Raw genomic sequence first — 19,820 nt, 5'->3', positions numbered from 1 at the left:
AAGATCTGATTGTGGACTTTCAGTTTTGTTGATCGCCATCGCCGTTCCAACTGGCAACGTTTGCGTTTTGCAAGTCTAATGTCTCATGTGTGCCATGGGGCGGAAGGTCTATCAGGGAGCATGCGGGTTGGGGGGGGGGGGGGTGTATGTTCATCCAGCAGTTGAGAGAGAACAGTGTTGTAATGTGTGGAGACGTCAGTACAGGAAGAAATTTTGGAAAGACGTTCAGTTGCTTGAGAAGAAAAAGTGTTGATGTTGATGGATTTTAGGTTGCGACGAGTAACGGATTTGTTGGTTCTGATAGGTTTTGAAATATTAAGCGAGAATACATCAGCAGAATGGTCAGAAGAAAGTTCGTCAGATACAGTCACTAACGCAATCATGGCATCAGAGTCACGTGTGATAATCCAGTCCAACGTATGGCCAGATCTGTGTGTTGGTTCTGCGACGAGCTGACAGAGTTAAGTGTGTATCACAAGTGAGTCTTGAAGGCCTTACCTTTCTTGTTTTATGAATGTTTTTAAGCTTATTCGAAACGAAACTATGCAAATTACAACGAATTTTTAATAGTGATATTCATCTATAGTTTTCAGGATTGTTCAAACCATCTCTTCATGTACTGCTTCATAACTGACATGCGCCACTTACAAGGAAATAAACCCATGTTAAAATGAAAGTTAAACAAGTTTATAAACATGGGGAAAGATGGGGAGAGAGAGTGGGGAGGGATAACGATAACGATAACGATAACGATTTTTTTATTCAGATAAAGGCCAAAGCCCCTTACTGAAGGGGGTGACATTAAAGAAAGATAAATAAGATTTTACATGACACACAATGCATCTTCAACACAAACCAACCACAAAATATCTAACACAGATGTTCAACAACATTCACGTGGTAACTATTCTCAATCTCTTCAATGCCTCATATATATAAATGGCCAAGTTACACAGAGTAGACTCATGTCTTGACGACATGAGCAAATTAAATCTAAAGTTAGATGGATCTTTATAATATTTTGGTTGGATTAGTTTTTGTCTGAGGTCACTCAAGGCAGGGCAACATAACACAAAATGTAGCTCGTCTTCCATACCCAGATTGCATAAACGACAAGTAAACACCGATTCCCTTAAATTTCCCTATCTAAAACAATGAGTAGCAATATCAGAAACACCAAATCTAAATTTTGTCAATGCACATTTTATAAATCTGTTCAATACCAACTCAATGTATGGTTCTATGCCATGCGATGTCTTGAAAAGTTTAAACTGTGCAAATCTGTTACTGTTTTGTATATGATCATGCCAGTCTTGCCACCTGCAATCAATAATTCGTTGCCTAAAGCACTTTAAAAAACCGGCAATATCTTCAACCCCCTGATTGTCCCATACAAATGCAAAACCATAAGAATTCAAACACTGTCTAACACTCGTTGCCCACGTCTTTTTGCCATTATTATCTAAAGAATATAACATATTATATGCTTTAAATGGAAATCTGTTTTCATCCATTCTAGTCAATTTCAGCCAATATTTGATACATTTAATATATGAATTCAAATAAATCGGATATCTCCCCAGCTCACCATAAACAAGATCATTTGGAGTTCGACTGTCTACATTGAGAAACCGTTTCATTGCAAATAAATGCGTTTTTTCTGTTGCTACATTATTTTCCAGTCCCCAAATTTCTGCTCCATACTGCAATATTGGCTGAACTTGAGAATCAAACAACCTACCAAATACACTAAATGAGCTACAATCTATTTTATACAAAATATGAAGTATTACAATAAGAGTGGGGAGGGAGAGAGAGAGAGAGAGAGAGAGAGTGAGGGAGAGTGAGAGATAGATGGAGAGACAGAGACAACGATATATATATATATATATATATATATATATATATAGAGAGAGAGAGAGAGAGAGAGAGAGAAAGATAGAGACAGACAGACAGACAGACGGAAAAAGAGACAGAGAAAGGCAGTGGGACAGAAAGAGGAACACACAGATAAAGAGAGAGAGAGAAAGGGGGTGGGGGCCGGGGGGGGGGAGGTGGAGGGGAGATAGAGGGGGGATGTAGGGGAGGTGGCTGTGTGGGGGCGGGGGGGGGGGGGGGGGGGGGGGGGGGCGGGAGGAGTCTTTTCCGGTAGTGAAAAAAACCCAGCAACAATAGTTACTGACGTATCAATCATAACATCAGTCAAAGAAAACAACAACCTCCCCCCAAAAAAAACAACAACAACAACATAACAACAACTGTAACAACAACAATAACAACAAAAAACAACAAAGCTGCCAACCCACTCTACACACCCCTCACGCGCCCCCCGCCCCACTCCCTCCCCCCCCTCCCCCTAAACCACAACTGTTGCCGCGGCTCCATCAGTCTTTCTTTTCTTGAGTTTATTATTTTTTTTTTTTGTCGTTGTATTGGAAGTCCACTTCCGGTATTTCGTCGTGGAACCCCCCCCCCCCCCCCCTCCTCCCCATCCCTTTCCCTCCGCGTGACGCTCAGAGCCGCAGCCCTGCTGTTCGTGGTATCTGGCAGGGGGGTCAGGGGGCGGAAGACGTGGAGGGGATCATGTCGATAATGCCAGGGATTTTCAGGCAAACGGGGTACATCCACCCACACACTTCTTGTCAGGGTCCCCCGGAAGTAGAGGGGGTGGGTGTGGGTGGGTGGGCACTCGCCTTTCTTCTTCTTGTCTCGCTGCCCGACGTGACATCATGAATGCTAATTCCCCTCAAGTCATAGAACGCCACTCTTTTGGAGTATGTTTTTTTGTTGTTTTCTTCTTCTTTTTTTTTGTTGTTGAAAGTTTTAAGGGGAACCTTTTCGTCTGTTTTTTTTTCTTCTTTTTCTTTCTGTCTTTTTGTTGTTGTTGTTGTTGTTGTTGTTGCTGCTGTTGGGGTGTTGGGGCGTGGGTGTAGTCAGTGGGCGGGGATTCTTCTGACAGAAACGTGAGGTTGGCTGCAGATATGCGACCTGGATTATGAAACTCGACACAAATATTTTATTCACCCCCCACACCCCAACCCCGCCCGCAACTTTCGTTTGGGTTTTTGATAAAACGCGGGCTCTAAACGGGGCATGTCCAATAATATAAGGGAGAAGAAGAAACATGTTTCCGAGCGCGTGTATTGATTCTGAGGTCATGATACCCTTGTCCTTGGAACATCCTTTTTTTAAATTTTTTTTTATTTTTTACTTCAACTTGACAAAAAAAAGAGAAAAAAGAGAGAGAGAGAGACAGAGAGAGAGAGAGAGAGAGAGAGACAGAGACAGAGAGAGAGAGAGAGAGAGAGAGAGAGAGAGAGAGAAAGGAATCCACTGGTCTCAGTGACAACATACTGGATCGTCAACGTTTTCTGATCATCTCCGCTCTTGGGCTATTGTCGACGGAAACATAAACAGCCCGTACGTTATTCAACAAGGCATCAACATCAACTTTCTTAGCATCTCTGCTCTACGGCTATTTGTTAAACCGAAACATAAATCACCCATCAATTTTTCAAGAGACATCAAGCACACCAGAAAGAGTAATGGGACGCTTCCTGATTAATAGACAACATTAAACAAACAACTATATTTTCCACAATACTCTAGTTTTCAGAAAGAAAGAAACGTTAAGAAATATACAGAGGAAAACAGCGCACGACTCTTCTTCCCAGAAAGTTTCTTGTGTAACAGATAAATGTCACAGTTAACTGTCTGACATTCTGTGGAGTAGGTCTACAGTTTTATCTTCTTTTTTTTTTGTTACATTTTTTTTCGTTTTCAGGAGCACACCATCGTCTAGAATTTATTTGACTGTTCTTTATTGTTTTATAAAAACGTTACTTTACAAGCGTGCGTGCATGCGTGCGTGCGAGTGTGTGTGTGTGTGTGTGTGTGTGTGTGTGTGTGTGTGTGTGTGTGTGTGTGTGTGTGTGTGTATGAGCGTGCGTGTGTAAAAGAAAATAAAAAAAAGCAGTTTTCATATCCGAATAATCCAAGGACACCGAAGAAAGAATACCACTGATGAAACACAGCAAATCTTACGAAGAGTTGCGTGACATACTAAATAGTACATCACATATACGATTATATTGGCACCGGACCTCAGACTATTGTTGCCATGGTAAAATCATCATCAAATAAGCCGGAATGGGATTATCGGAGATACACAGAGAGAGGGGTGGGTGATGAACGCCCGTTGGTCACATAATGAGAATGTGTGGCGCCAACGCACGCGCACGTGTTTGTTTGCGTGTGGGTGGTTGCGTGTTTGCGTCCGTGTGCGTGCATAACAGAATGGAAATGAAAGCAATTAAACGTCTATGTGACATTTTCTTCTTCTCTCCGTTCCCAAGCAAACGCTACAATTTCAAAACAAATGTAGCATTTCGATTATTATTATTATTGTCATTATTATTTGATATTTTGTCCAATGTACATTATTTTATTTTCACAACGATAAGCTAATTATATCATATGCACAGCATAACAGAAACATTTTTTAAGTGAACAAAATAATCTTTACATTAAGTAAAACGATCATTTCCGACTTTCAATAACCAGCTGATTTTGCAAAGATGTATGGCTATTAACCTCTTCCATGAAAAAAACAAACACCCCAAAACACGTGCGCATTGCCAATTAGAGCGAATGGGGTGAATTGAAGATGCTGGATACTGCATCCTCTGACTTGACCGCTAAATGCTTGGATCATTGACACTTTAGTCAACAAGAAAAACAAACCAACTAATTGACAGCGTCCGAAACGGAATAATTCAAGATCTGGAAGTCAATCACTGCATCTAATTGAGTATGTGTGTGCGTGCACGCGTATGCGTGAGTTTGTACCAGATGGATTTGGGACATTTCAGTTTGGTATAACTGAACTTCGGATAACTTCTGATATTCGAACAAGCGATGAAAATATTATATGTTAATGTCACCAAGGATCAGGGAGTGAAATTTATTTCAAACAATTTTAAACTGTCATGACTTATGATTGCTGCAAGCAGAGATCAGTAATTTTTTTGGGGGGTCATTTATGAATATAAAGCATTCAGAAGAAGAGAACCCCCCCCCCCGCCCCCTCCTGACTCATGGGAGAGTGATGTACCTTGTTTCCGACATGTATTTTGTGATAAGAAACAATGCTGCTGGATTCCTCCCTTTCACGGTTTGTTGTTGGGTCTGATTGATCTTATTTCGTTCACACGCCTTCGCGGGGGTGTTCGGCCTTTATGAATAAACCCCGGTTCAATCTGTGTGTGTGTGTGTGTGTGTGTGTGTGTGTGTGTGTGTTTGCGTAGATGCGTTGTGTTGCGTGTGAGTGCGTACATGCATGCGTTTGTGTACGCGAGTGTGCGCGCGCGCGTGCATGCGTGTGTGCGTAAGTTTGTATGTGTATGCGAGTGTGTGCATGTGTGTGTGTGTGCGTGTGTCTGTGTGTATTTGTGTGTGCGTGAGTATGTGTGTACTTGTGTGTGTGTGTGTGTGAGAGAGAGAGAGAGCGTGTGTCTGTGTTTTTTTTTTTTTTTCGTTCGCGTTCAGGGAAATCATGTGGATCTAGTGTCCCATTGATCCTGTTCTTAACTCGAGTCTTGATTTCTCTTCTCCGCACCCCCGCCTGCTGGCATCTCTCCCTGGGCTAGAGAGTGCCGTTTGAACTGTAACAACACATTTGCATGACAAAGACACGATACCGTTTCCACTCCTGCCCCCCCGCCCCCTCTTCCTCCCACCACGTCCCTTCTCCCCTCCGCCACAGAAAACATCACCAACTCTTCCAACTCCGCCACCCTCTCCCTTCATTATTCCGACCAAAAGACCTTTTCGTAACAACGACTCGCCCCCGTCCACCCCCACCCAACCCCACCCCCGCCCCCTCATCACTCGGACAAAACCACCTTATCGTAACAGCCGACGTCGACCATGGATAAAATATTCATTGCATGTTTTTTTCATCTCCTGACCAACTTTCACAACACCACACACTGACGGATTGTTCCTTACGTTTCCCAAGGCAAGCTGACCAGCCTTGCGCAATGAATGAACCACTCGTCGTCAATGGTCAATGGAGGGAGATGACGCCCCTTGCTTAATTTGTATCTTCACTGGTTTTGTTTCTGCATATTAATCATGTCGTGGGAGGAGTGTGTTGAGGATTCACTGGGACGACAACGTGGTACTTCGTCAATGGAAAACTGCGTTTTGAAAATAAACAAATAAATGGTTTTTTTGGGGGGCGGAAAAGAATTTATTTTACTGCGAAAACAGCACATCCACTAACATGGTTCCAATGAAAATATGGAAATTCCGCACACTTCATTTATTTCTCAGAACATTTCTCTTCGTGTCTTGCTTCTTGATTTATCAGCTAATTAGATTATTGGTGATTTTTTGTTTTGTTGCCATTTGTTGTCTTTGTTGTATTGGGTGGGTAAAAAAAAAAAAAGGAGATTTGCTTCTCTTTCGGCTAACACGAGTGTCGTTTAGGATACAAAGAAAATGACGAACGAAAATGTAACACCGTCGCAAACAATATGCATGGTCATAATCCCCGATTTAAAGTCTAAATGTACATATATGCATGAATGTGAAAGACACGGAAAGGGCTAATGATGGCAAAAGCACCAAGTAATAATAATCAGAATAATTGATAAACAAAAGCTACACCGCAGTGTCCACAAACAAATATGTACACACGTATCTTCACACACACACACACACACACACACACACACACACACACACACACACACACCATGGCTTCCTGAGAAAAGGAATCTCGCTGGACTTGCGTTCTGGAAAAAAAATTTGCTTGTCCAGACGGCTTCAGACAATAGTGACAGCCAAGAAGAGGCTCTCTGTACCTGGCTCAGTCCAACGCACTCTGACCAGTGCCTTCTCATCAGATACGTATTACGGTCACAGTCACCTCCAACAACCAGAACAATGCGCTATTTATGCCCAGGAAAGAATGCGCTGCAGTGAGGAAGCTTTCAAACACATCGTCGCTTCAAACCTCTCTTAAACGTCGGTCTGACTAGAGGAACCGAAACGGCTCCGTATTAACAATCACCATTCGAATCTGTTTAAGCTCGTTTCCACCTAGGTGTTACACAAAATGATTTCCTTGCATTCATTCAGGGTGGAACATGGAAAACGTGTGGGAACCTATCATACAAAAAATACATACATAAACCACGGCACAGCTTGTACTATTTAAGCAAATTAAACATTTACCCGTTAAGTCTGGCTACGCGATCTAGCGATGATCGCCAGTAATTCGCTTTGTGGATGGTGTCCTGACATTGCTGGATGTGTTAGACACATTGCTCACATGAACACAGATGGTCGAAGTTTTGCGGTAAAATAGCAGTTATATACGTCGTTGCTCGATATTCGATTGTTTGATAGGTGACTGATGTATTATCCAAACTGATATGATGAATGTGTGATGTGTATAAAAAAGAACAACAAAAACCAAACAAACAAACAAAAAAGAAAACAAAAACAAACAAACAAAAACAAAACAACAACAACAACAAAAAAACACCGAAGTGACTCAGCAGCAGTGCAGAGTCACCTCTGGTGTGTGGTCTCATGACGACCTAACACTGTTCGGTTCCTGTGAACTGCTGGCTGACAAGTCAAGGGTTGATGTGCGAAGAAACAAGGGATGAGGGGTTGTGCCACTAAAATCGCACCAATATTGGGGCATCATGGAAGTCCATCGCGAATGATGAAGACGTCAGTGACTCGGGATAAGAGAACGGCATACCATAAGTAGACGCACAAATGCGGCCGCACAATGGGCAGGCGACTCAAGACGAAAGGTCTCGCCCCCTCTCTTTGCGGGATTGACACTTGTGGTCGATGTCCTGAAGAAGCCTGCCCTCAAACGCCAAACGCCCTTAGAGACGGCCTTCCTTCTTTCTGTCCACAGTGACCAGAATCAAATGATGATTACTCTGTCACTGTTGGGGGGATCTGCAGGAAAAAGCGCTAATTCTAAAAAACAAAGACCTTTATTTCGCGGTATCCATACGAACCACTCCGGCTACCGAAGCGCTCCCCGGCTCATACGGCGCAGCTCCAGCCCGTCATTTTCTGCTACTTTGATTCATGATCCCTGCACTAGGAATGAACAATATTACTGAACTCCTCCTTTCCCCCTTCTCTTTTCCTGTTTCCTTTCTCTCTATTTTCCCTCTCCTCCTTCTCCTTTCTATTTTCTTCTTTGGTGGTAGTTCACAGGAAAATAAAAGATCGAAAAAAAGACAAGTTACTTGTTAGCATTTAGCAGACACTGCGACACCTTTGATACAAAAGTGCCAGTGGTATTGGCCTCCACAGCTGTCTGGGGCAGGGCGTTCCAGTCCCGAATCGTTCTTGGGAGGAATCCTGCCTGTCTGTATTGTGTTTCTACAGAAGATCTGGGACAGCTGTTCTGGGTGGGCTCGTCGTTGTCGCAGAGGTGGTGGGATGAGCTTCTGCTTCAGGGAGGGCATGTTTACCTTGTCATGCTGCAGTTTGTACAGCATGGTCAATCTTGCCGTGTGACGTCGCTGTTGGAGAGTGGGCCACTTGAGCTGGTTTAATCATGTCGGAGACGCTTGACGTTTTTCTGTAGCGCCTCAGTGCGAATCTTGCTGCGTGTTGTTGGACTGATTCCAGGTGGCCAATGTCTTGTTGTTGTATGGATCGCAGACTGATGATGAAAATTCAAGTACTGGGCGGACAAAGGACCAGAGAGCTGAATTTTAGCCAGTCGCCAGGTTCTGAGGTCAGTGGAAAAGGTTTCCCATCCGAGAATGGGGATGCTGCAGGCCCCGAGGGTAGCTTTTCAGGCAGTCCTTGAAGAGTTTCAGTGATTTTCCAATGTTTCTAGCGCCAGTAGCCTGCTCGGTGAAGACTGTCTGTGACAATCGCGTGTTATCCGTTCGGACCACATGCCCAACCCACCGACACTGGCATTTCATGTAGTGCTTCAAACTAGTCATCAATGCACTGCGAAGCACTTCTGTTTTAGAAACTCTGTCCTCCCATGAAATGCCCATGATCTTACAGAAGAGCACGGGATGAAAAGTGTGGGAGTAATGCCACTGAAACAGGGCTGTTGATGGGGCAGCGGTGAAGAAAAATAATGACCTTTTCCGTCCGTTCATAGCACTGAGATTTCACTGGGACACTCACCACAACGGTTTGTCCATACTGAACGAATTCCCACATTTACCGTCTTTGAATCATAATGTTGAAAATCTGTTAAAAAACTCAGTTTTTATAAATCATATGTGCTGGTTTGATTTCGCGCGTTTGAACTACTTTTATCAGCGACAGATAGGACTTCATGCGATGTACACCTGTCACTGCCACAAGCTGGACGTGGTATGTTGTCCCTCGCTGACACTGACACATAGCTCTTTACATCAGTTTGTTTGTCCTTGGAACTCAGGTGGTGATTTTTTTTTCCTAAAGCGATACACACAGGCTGCGGCATTTCCTCCACAGCTGGTGAATAGAAAGACTCCTGTGACCTCTGGCTGACTGCTAGGTAAATCATTCAGGGTTCCAGTATCACCTTCTTGAACCACAGCTACCAGCGAATGGGCGGTTGGGGCAAACTACAACAACTACTACTACTACGACTATTCCTACTACTACGACTTCTACTACTACTACTACTAAAGGTATTCATGTATGGCTTACTCTTGCCCACAGACAAAGTGCTTTCACACTAGTCATTCACACGCATGCGTAACTCTGATTCAGAAGAATGAGGGACAAAGCCTAAAACAACAACCAAACACATGTCAGTGGAAAGCTAGAGAAACTGTAGGCCGGAAGAAGAGGCTGGAGGTGGGGGGAGGAGACGGAGGATGGGGGAGCTGAAGAGGAAAAGAGAGGAGAAAAGATAGTTGGGAGAGATTCAAGATTCAAGATTCAAAAACTTTATTACTCAAGGATAAAGATTTTAGGCATCGCCCAGTCTTCCAATCTGTCCTTGTGACAACAATAACAAAAAAAAGAGAGAGAGAGAGAGAGGATATGCATGGTGTTTTTTTTTTTCGTTTAGATTAAAGGCCAAGTCTGTGATGAAGGTTGTGTGTGTGTGTGTGTGTGTGTGTGTGTGTGTGTGTGTGTGTGTGTGCATGCATGTGTGTGTGCGTATGTGTGTGTGCGTGCGCGCGTGCATGCGTGTGTGTATCTATGTATGTATGTGTGTGTGTGTGTGTGTGTGTGTGTGTGTGTGTTAATGAACATCTAAAGACAAAACAACAGCAAAGAATGTAATCATCAGATTTACGAAATAGCAGTTTCTAAAATTTTCAAAAGCTTTATCTAGATACTATGATAACTTTCGTATAAGGTTTATATCAGTACAAGGATAACGATAATTGAAAGATGAACTCAAAGTCTGTATCATATTTGTGACGAATGCATGTTTGTCGAGTAATGAACTTAAGCAGTTCATATTCAAGAGCGAACAGAATGCGCTTCGTCACCTTTAGCGTTTGTACACAAAGAGCAGAGTTCTCAAAATCTGTCAGAGTTTTATGTCTAGGGTATTGAACAATTTGTAGATTTTAATACACAGTCTGAACCTTCATTGAAACCCATTTCAGGTTTATTTCAAATATCTATCCTTAACAGGAAAAGAAGGAGTGGAGGAAGAGGGAGATGGAGAGAGAAAGAGAGAGAGAGAGAGAGAGAGGGGGGACAGAGAGAGACAGAGACAGAGAAAGCACAGAGAGAGTGAGCAAGAGCACGGGGGGGTGTGGGGTAGGGGTGGGGGCAAAGACTGAGTGAGAGAGATAGAGGGACAAAGACTGAGAGAGACAGAGACTGAGAGAGAGAGAGAAAGACAGAGTGGGGGACACTGGGAGAGACAGAGACAGAGACAGAGAGACAGAGACAAGGAGAGAGAGAGAGAGAGAGAGAGAGAGAGAGAGAACTCCCTCACCTCGTAACAACACGAGAAAGCACCACCGGAAAGAAAGAAACAAAAAACCCAAAAGAAATCAATTTCCTTTTAAAAGCAAAGTCCATTACCGTAAAACTCCCCTCCACACCACAATGAAAAACAGGAGACTTAAATGAAACTGGAACGAACCTAATGTACTGCGAGAAACCGCCCCCCACCCCCGAATCTGCGCAGAGACAGACAGACCGACCCAGTTCTTGCAGGCCTCGCCAGTTAGACCCCCGAGGTCTTCAGGAAACACCCCATTCCTCCGGATCAAGATAACCCGCGGGGACCAGGATTGAGATGTAATCAGCTGTTGCTTGGGGTAACTAACACGTACGCCGCCGCCCCGCCCCCTCACAAACCCTCACCCTCTTGCCCCCCCGCCCTCCTATCCGCTGAAACCGAGCTTCAGAAAAAAACCCCAACAAAAATCAAAAGCACAACAAGAGTGAAGAGTGTTGTTCATTTTGCATCAAGTCAACGATGCAAAAGTTATGACCATTGCGTTGGTTGGAATGTGGGGGCGAGGGGGCGGGGGTGTGTAGAGAGTGGGGTCGCGGGTTGGGGGTGTGAGTGTGGGTGTGGATGTGGATGTATGGCGGTTGGGGATTTAATCAACGTCACCGCTAGGTCTAAACTGGAGACGATTTTAATTTTGTTTTTTTTTTTTTCACTGGCGCGTGAACGTCACTGAAGTGCGCAGTGTTTCCCATCCCCAAGAAGAGAAGCCGTCGAATGATTGAATGTGAAGAGTGTTTTTCAGACTTGAATGCGGTTTGAAACTCCCCCTGTTGTGCCTATTGTGGAAATGACTCCGTCATCGTACAGTGTTTAGAGTTTGGTCTCTGACCGACCGAAGACAAGCGCTGTATAAGTATCACTACTACTACTACTGCTATTACAACAACAACTACTACTACTACAAAAACTACAACTAATGATAACAACAACAAAAATAATGATGATGATGATGACGACGACGATGTTGATGATGATGATGATAACAGTAATGATAATGATAATAAATTCCTGAAATGTGACATTTTTTCAAGGCTCGCCATATATAGCTGAATCTTTCAAAACAAGTATTGTACCGCTGAAGTCACTGCCCCCTCCCCCTCCCCACCCCCACCCTCCAATTTTAACACACGAAAACAACAACAACAAAAACAGGTACATATTTTAAAAGAAACGATCAGTTACTCCCCACAATATAATTTTGTATAGCCTACCATCGATCTTAATCTAGACGCACAACCCCGTGACTTTTTGTCTGAATAGGAAACACTCTGATACTGACAAAGGCTTGATTTTCCCCCTTTATTTTTGAGTGAACGGTTTGCCAGCTTGAATAAACAACTCTCTCTCTCTCTCTAAGTGTCCTCGAGGATTTCGCAATTCCAGTCATCGTGTTTACACATTGCAGATAACAACAAAAAAGCAACAAAAAAAAAACAACAACAAAAAAACCCAAAAAAACAAACAACCCCCCCCCCCCAAAAAAAAAAAAAAAAAACCCCAACAAAAACCAAAAAAACAAAAACAACAACAACAAAAAAAAAAAAAAAAAAAAAAAGAAGAAGAAGAAGAAGAAAAAAAGAGTAGAAGATAGAGTCGACACAGTCATTTTCAAAACCAACAAAAAACACGCGCTTCAGTCCACTGTCCAGAGAACTGATTCAGAACATAGAAACAATCGCTTGCCACCCCCCCTTCTTGCAATCTCCCTGCACCCCATACTCTCCTACAAAAAAAACAACTCCACCCGCCACCCCCCCATCTCTACCCGTATCTGATTCAGATGTTGCTGATTAAATTTGCCTGAACTGTATTCATGCACTTTGACACTCGAAGAGAACACATACATTTTGTTCTGGATATAAAAGACGGCTTTAAATATTGTCCTACAATGTTGTTGAATAATCTATACAAACTAGTACAATATATTTAACGAGGAACGAATGGTTATAATGCAATACAATACAATACGATACACGAATACAATACAATAGAATATAATTGTAATGTGTTGTAACCATTCGTTGCGCATTATTGTTCTTTGCCCAATGAACCGTGATTTCAGAGAGAGAGAGAGAGAGAGAGAGAGTCCATCGCTTTCTTCATAGAAGCCATTAAAACATGTTACACACGCCAGTGACTCCAATGCGCATTCATATTAACATTAATTTTATGTTCTACACGTGCTTCGCCATGTAACTGATTTTGTATGAGTGTGTGCATGTGTGTGATGTGTGTGTGTGTGTGTGTGTGTGTGTGTGTGTGTGTGTGAGAGGGAGAGAGAGAGATAGTGAGTGTTTGTGTGTGTTTGCATGTTAGATAGAGACAGAAACAATGACAGAGACAGACTGAAAGAAAGGGAGAGAGAAAGAGACAATGAGACGAAACAAAGAAGGGAAGAAACTGAGAAAGAGAGATACGGAGCAAAACAACAACAACAACAAAGAAACAAAAACAAAACACACACACACACACACACACACACACACACACACACACACACACACACAAAATCAAAGAAAAGAAGCCTTGTTTATTTCTTCGCTACGACAACTAATCCCTTATTATCATTATTGCATCTGAGTTTTTCTTCTTGGAATTTTTTCGTTGATTTCCTTTTTGTTATTTACATACCACTGTCACGGAAAGGCATATGTTAAAAAAAAAGTAAAAAAAAAAAAAAAAAGAGAAAAAAGAGAGGATACATGCAAAAATCACGATTATTATTATTATTATTATTATTAGCGATACGACACTGAGCTTTTTTTCTACACGGTGTGGGGTAGGAGTAGAGGGATTTGCTGTTGGGCATGGGGAGATTATGAATATGAACATGCCTTCGGTCATTCTGGGTTTTCCTGCAGCAGCAGCTAATGTAAATCCTCCCACACACTGACATTAACAGGGGTAGGTGATGTGAGGGAGTTGGTGGGGGTGGGGATGGGTTGGAAGGGGGAGGGGGGGGGGGCAGGGAGAGAGGAGAAGGGAAGGAGGTCACACTGTTGGCTACTGCTACCTTCTGTCTCACAGACCTTTGGCGGGAAAGGCACACACACACACACACACACACACACACACACACATGCCTCCTCCTCCCACAAGACTTTTTTTTTCCTCTCTCACCCCTCTCCAATTTCTGAACCAGGCTTTTTTTCTTCTTTTTTTTCCTGATAACAAGGTGGGGTGGGTTTTTTTTCGTGTTTGTTTCTTCTGTTCTTTTTGTAGATTTTTTGTGTGTGTTTGTTTCACAGTTCTTTTTTTTTTTTTGTAGATTCACAGAAAACAAAATTTTCTATTGTGTTCAATTTCAATAAAGGCGTTGTCGATTGTTTTTGAAACAAGCATAATTCAAAATCCTTTTTCATCAAATAGCCAGTTTCACGTAGCAAATGAAATACTTGAAGATTTCCTTTCCCTCCACACACACACACACACACACACCACTCCACTCTGCAGCAAACAAGCAAGAAAACACATCATAAATGATTTGAAATGCAAGATGTACAAAACACTTCTGCGATTTTAAAAAACGCAACCATACAAAGGTAAACACTCGTGTAATTCTATAAAGCGTGACCTAATTGATCATTTACGCTGGACACACACACAAAAAGAAGAAGAAGAAAAATAAAGGTTGAATTAAGATGACGCATGGATATGTTTTTTTTCTGAAAAATAACAGCAGCAGTATGTTGCATCTCTATAAACAGTGTGTGTGTATGTGCAAGACAGAGAGAGAGAGAGAGAGAGAGAGAGAGAGAGAGAGAGAGAGAGAGAGAGAGAGAGAGAGAGATGATCATATCGCTGCTCCCCGAAGAGTTGTTTACCTCGGATGATACATTGTTAATTCGACATTTGTCAAAACACAATTCCCCAGTAACACGATTAAACGCAGCATTGCATCTGTTTTCGTGTTTACATCGACGTCAATTAACCCTATTTCAACAGTGAAAACATTACTTCCTCGTCTGTGTGCGTGGGCTGTAACAACACCACGTTCACTCGTTAGAGAGAGGTTTTTTTTTTTTTTAAATTCCTGTGTCCGTCTTTTAACCTCTGCTGTTTAGGCAACCACTCTCGGTGTTCGGGGGAGGCTTCATGATAGATATGAGCGTGTTTCTATGGCTCCCACGGATTTCGGGATGTTTAGCGCTTGTAATGGATCATCTGCGTGCGCATTCCCATGACGGGCGGGTAGGTGGAGGGGTGACTAGCATGTCTGCACAACGTTAGCCCGGAAGACTGGAAAACTGATGTAAAATCATCTTGAAAATGTGCGAGAAAATCCTTCTACTCTGTCAGTGCTTTGCAGTCTTTTTTAAAAAAAATAATTTTTTTTTAACTCTCTTCTTATGAACGAGGAAGAGGAGGAGGAATTTTGTTTAATGTCCCGTCACGCATATTGTTGATTGTAGACATTTTGTTAGAGTATTGATTTTTTTCTTTTCTTCTTCTTCTTCTTCTTCTTTTTTGCTATTTTTTTTTACATTCGAGTGTTATCGGTTTGGACAGGAGGGGGAGGGGAAGTAGGAGGGGGGGGGGGGGGGGGGGGACTAATCGTGAGTTAAGGGAAACCTGGTAAATTGAGAATGAAATCTGAAATCAATATTTAGATACAATCACAGAAAATTAAATGACTGACTTCATAGAATAGAAGTCGTAAATCTAACAAGCGAAACAACTGATAATGAAAGCAAAAAGTCAAAAACATACGGACGACAAGAAGAGACGATGGCAGCATTTCACCGACACTGGCATCATCATTTTATCATTATAAGCGGAAGGTCCTCGCATTGAAGAAGTGGACACTGACAAAGAATACGGCATTTCTGACGACGAAGCTGTACGCCTGGCCATTCAGACACCCACTGGACATCAGATGGGGTATTTGTACGAGGAAAGAAAAGAAGAAACTTGGCCGTCCCGTGGGAGTTAAAGTGCAATCTATAACTTGCTCTCCGTGATTCCCCCCTCAGATTTGTTACCGTGGAACTTCTTAGTTCTGGACTTCTTAGCATAAAGACTTTCGTCTCTTGCGTTTTCATTGAGTTTTTATTTCCCGACATTTTTTTTTTGTATTCCAGGATACATTCGTCCTTCAAGCAGCAGATAAATCGCTCACGTTATACCTTGCTCTACAGTTTCCTTTGTCTGAAAGAAGGTTTTAAAGGATGGTGATGCCACAAATAAACACGTATACAGGGAACAAAAAAGACCTATCAGATTAACTCTTATCGAGGCGGCCTGACCTCGTATTCGTTGTCTGTGATGATAAATCCTCGAGCTCACTGTTGCGGCTCAAGCCGACTGAGTCTGTATGAGATATTCAATGGAAAAAGTTTGTACTTCATGTCATGAATCTTCGCAGAAAAGCAGTGGCCAATATGCGTTCTATGTGTACATGTTCATCTTTCCCGAGCGAAGATTTCGATAAAGTATAGATGTGTGTGGGTAGTATTACCTATCAGGATATTCTTTTTTTTCTTTTGACCAAACACATTTGACATTTTTAACAAAACCTGAGACAAACGCTATTTTACGTTTGAGCTGAAAAAACAAACAAACAACAACAACAACAAAAAAAACCCCGGGATTTTCAAAATGATAATTATTCATGTATGACATCCGTAGGATCGCTTTAAAGCGTTCTGGAGAGCCCTTCTGAGTTTTACAATATTGTTCCATGCATACTTCATTACAGAACAGATTACAAAACACACTGTGCAACGAGCAATACATTTACACGAATGACTTTATGAGGAGACCCATTGTATACTGTTTACATTTAAAAAAGAAAAAAAGGTTAGGAGCTATTAACTTGTCAAATATGTTCCTAAAAAAACAGGTGCCATAGATGACTTGCAATGCGTAACGGCTTGACGAGAAACAGATTTCCACCAGTATATGAATTAAAACAAATATTTCCATTGGCTTTTTTTAAAAATACGAAACTGCGTGTGTACACAAGAAGTGTGCTTGTGTTCCGGGGGCTCGATGGATATGATGTATTGCACTGGGAACTGGAGCAAAAGAAATGATAGATCCTAGGATTTCACATACCTTTACTGTTGTGTTTTGCTATTCATTTTAATTTCACGGTATACTTTTGAATGCAACTTTCACAGCTAAATTGATATTGCTGTGTTGAACTGTTATTTGTCAAACAGAAGAATCTTATTTTCATTCTTTGTTTTACCACAGAGACAGAAATTGGAAATTGGAATGGTTTATACACAATGAAGCCACAGCCCCGAGTGAAGGGGGGTATACATAAATATATTACAACTCAATGAAAATAAGCATGAATACAGACAGCAAAATGTACATTATATCCGTATGAATATATAGACCAAGAAAACACACCATTACCACCATTTTCCGAAGTAACAATTTCTCTTAATTTGAATGCCTTATATAAGAACATCGAAAAATTATGTACGTCATTGATATTGCTTGACGACATTAACAAATTCAGCTTTAACAGAGAGGGATGTTTGTAGTACTTAGGCTTTTATAAACAATTGGTGTATATTATTTATTCTGTAATATACCAGAGAGAGCGAGAGAGAGAGACAGACAGACAGAGAGAGAGGGGGAGAGGGAAAGAGAGAGGGAAAGAGAGAGAGAGACAGAGACAGAGACAGAGACGTAAGTGGGGTGGGATGACGGGCAGAAAAAAACCATGTGGGAACAGTAACGGGGGGATGAGGAGGGGGAGGAGAGGAAGAAGAGGCAGAGGAAGGGGAGGAGGAGGAGGAGGAGGAGGAGGAGGAGGAGGAGGAGGAGGAGGAGGAGGAGGAAGAAGAAGAAGAAGAAGAAGAAGAAGAAGAAGAAACAACAGCAACACACGAAACAAAACGAAGAAGAATACATAGTTGCGTCTATCTGTCAGCCCAAACACATATATACCGTCAAGAAAAACATAAAGACGAATTTCTTTATCCATTCAATCAGCCACGCTATTGACCACTGACTTGACAACAAAATCCACTTAAGGCAGTAATAAAAATGGCAGAATTTCGAAAACCCGACAATGAAGTGTCTGGGGATGCCGATTTTGGCTGATGAGACTCTAGAACCTGGAAAAGAATATCCGAGAACGAAAAAAAAAAAAAAAAAAAAAAAAATCCGGAGGAGGAAACGGCATAGGGGAAGGGGGTGACAAAGTCCCTTGTCCGTTTCCGCCCACACACCTGCCGAAGTTGACTGAGAACGTGCGAGGCGTGTTTTTGATAGCGGTAATTGGTTTCCTGGGCTCGTGGGTGATTGATCTGAGGAGACAGATCGATAGACTATCGAAGGTCGAAAGGAGTCTGCTTCTATCAGCGGTTTTTATTGATGTTATTGTCTTTTTTTTAAATTTCATTTTACCAGCTATGTGATGAAAGAAGAAATCGGTAAGAGCAGGAAGTTAAAAAAAAAGAAAAAAAAAAGATAGAGAAAAGGAACCGGGTGACTGGTTTAAACAAACGTTTATTCAGAAAATAATGTTAAAAATGTACCCAATCTAAACAGCAGAGCCTGATTCGATGTGCTTTGGCCCTGTTCTTCCCAAACCGTTCTTGTCCATTTATAGACTTTCAAATTATAGTGCTTTACCTCCCGCTCTTCTCTCTCTGTGTGTCTTTCTTTCTCTCCTAAAATTGTGACAGTCTCCATTTTCCTTCTCAACGCTCTGTGTTCTTGTTTCTCTGTTAAACCAATTATAACTAACAAGAATGATTACATGTGCTCGGTAAATAGAACCCCCTCCACCACCACCCTTTACCCCGCCCCCCCCCCCGCCCCCACCACCACCACAAACTGTAATGTAATTTGCAACGGTATTTGTAAAAAAAAATAATAATAAAAGAAAGGGAAAAAGAAAGAAAGAAAGGAAAAAAAGAAGACAATTAGCAAACAAACAAAAATCTTTGATGTCCAGCAGACATGGAAAGATGTCAGTGTTGTCCACCTTCCTCTCATGGAAATGCATTGCATGAATTTTGCACACTTCGCTGGGAACGATGGCCTAGTGGTAATGTGCCCGTCCTGTACGCCAGAGTCCACGGGTTCGAGCCCCATAATTATACGGACCAGGCTTTTTACCTCCCCCTCCACCAGACCTTGATTGGTGGCCTAGGTGCTAGTCATTCGGTTGAGACGAGACGATAAACCAAGGTCCCGTGTGGAACATGTACTTATGGGCACGTAAAAGAACCACAACAACGAAAGGGTTGTCCCTGGTAAATTAGTAGTAAAACAAATACATTGAAAGACAAAAAAAAAAAAAAAAAAAGCAAAAAAAAGCAAGATGAGTGTTGCTGCATTATAATGCGTCGCGCAGACAGCAACCCGAATTTCACACAAGGAAATCTGATGCGACGAAAAGAAATACAATACAATACAATACAATACACAGCGTTACGTCTTCTCAGAAACGCCTTTCTCAGAAACAGCTGAGCTTCTTAAGAGGCCTGAAGCGAAGAACGCGCGCAAACCATGATTAACCGCGTTGCACGTGAGGTCATTTACACGAGTCTGTCAGGGTTTGTGGGTGAATACCAGTGTGCGACCTAGCTCAGGTACATGGGTTTTCCAACGCCAGAGACCTGAACCACGCCAAGGCTGACTCAACTGTGTCAAAGCTTTAGTCCTGACCAAAACCGGGCCCAGCTGTCCTGTGCCAACCGCTGATTGCAGAAGTGTTATCACATAAAGGGAAGGGAGAGACAGGGAAATACACCAGGGGAGGCCGATGTGAAGAAAAAAAAAGACAATAAAAGAGAGAAAAACGATGAGTTGACAGCATCGCATAACGAACGCGATAAAACATGTAGAAAGACCCATGCTT

The sequence above is a fragment of the Babylonia areolata genome, chromosome 2 (genome assembly GCF_041734735.1).
Source record: "Babylonia areolata isolate BAREFJ2019XMU chromosome 2, ASM4173473v1, whole genome shotgun sequence".
In the NCBI taxonomy this organism is placed as follows: domain Eukaryota; kingdom Metazoa; phylum Mollusca; class Gastropoda; order Neogastropoda; family Buccinidae; genus Babylonia; species Babylonia areolata.
The sequence above is the reverse complement of the archived record's forward strand: the minus strand, read 5'-3'. Positions refer to the sequence as shown.